The sequence below is a fragment of the Nicrophorus vespilloides genome, unplaced genomic scaffold, assembly GCF_001412225.1.
Source record: "Nicrophorus vespilloides isolate i.1.1-1 unplaced genomic scaffold, Nicve_v1.0, whole genome shotgun sequence".
In the NCBI taxonomy this organism is placed as follows: Eukaryota; Metazoa; Arthropoda; class Insecta; order Coleoptera; family Silphidae; genus Nicrophorus; species Nicrophorus vespilloides.
This window is the reverse complement of record NW_017095764.1, coordinates 234,563-236,091: the sequence shown is the minus strand read 5'-3', so window position 1 is coordinate 236,091 and position 1,529 is coordinate 234,563.

The following is a 1,529-nucleotide window of genomic DNA, read 5'->3' as shown; positions in this document are numbered from 1 at the left end:
CAATTTAAAAATGAAAAAACAAAAGACGCGCATTTCAGACATATTATATTGTATTATTTCCGAGAAGACAAGAACGCATTACAAGCACACAAGAAGTTATGTGCCGTATATGCGAAAGACGCTTTGAAAGAAAAGCAGTGTCAAATTTGTCAAATTTCGTTCTGGTGATTTTTTACTGAAAAATTCGCAATGATCTGACCGTCCAGTTGAAGTTGATGAAGACAATAACCAGGCCATTATCGATTCAGATCGTGATGCGTGCGATTGTAGAGAAGCTCAATGTATCGCATACATGTATTAAAAAAATAAAACAGCTTGGCTATCTCAAAAAAAATGATTTGAGAATAAAATACACAATCATTTAATTGCCAATCCAATACATTTTATAATGGGAATTAATTTGATTAATAGTAGTGGTAGTGGTATTTCTTGCCATGACAACCGTAACAATTAACCTTAAACAAATTGTTTATACAAAATTTACCTGTTCACTTCAAAAACTATTTTGTGTCAACTAATGTGACTTTTTACATGGTTAAATTAAATAAATTACTTTTTTTTCAATAATCCATTAAAACTAAAATGGGACACTTATTTTGGAACGGAAACAGTTACATTAATGTATCGTTTATAAAGTAATATATTATAGAGGATACTGAAAGATTGCATCAATTACATGAGTTTATTTGCAATTAAAAGTACCAATGAGTACCAAAATTTTTGCCACGCAGCGAAAACGTTAAGAAATACTGGTCTATAATATAGTTCTTAGTTAAAGAGTCATTATACTCTATACTAATAACAGCTGCAACACTTTTATAAGAACAAGTAAATTATGTTAGAAAGTATATGTTTGTGTGTATATAAAACCAGAAGAAAAAAGTGAGAGAACGTGTAGGAACAGATGAAAATAAAAAAGATATATAATAAAATAAAACTGTGAGTGAGGACAATGGTTTCAGGGCACCTCACGAAGATGTCATGGGAGGATGTGGCTGGCCGCAATTGAAGGAAGCCTCGTGAAATTATGGGGTCCGCACATGAGAACCCTATGATTTACAATGTCGCTACTCCACCCGATAAATATGAAGTCCATTGGAAAACGTCGGCCGTGCATGCAAACATGCATGCCACGAACACAAAACTCGAGGAGTTAAACTATAAAAAAAGTACACATAAAAAATATGAAACAACGGTATACAAGAAAGAGAAAGCGAATTAACAGGAATGATATATTATAAATTTTCCAAGCGTTAGTACAAATGATGTAATAAATCTATCATTCTCTTTCAGTTTAATTATTTAGATGAAAATTAATAATTTTAAAAATTACCTACATTATATATTTAACAATTTGCAACCATAATTTAGTTATTTTCCTTTCTATTTTCGAATAAGAATTTTGATATATTTCTGTTGAAAAATAGAACAATATTATATATTTTATATTCTCATTAAAATTTCATTATTAATGTGAAATAGGTTTCTCAATCAGTTTCTTTTGAGATACGTTAAATCATGATGTTGTT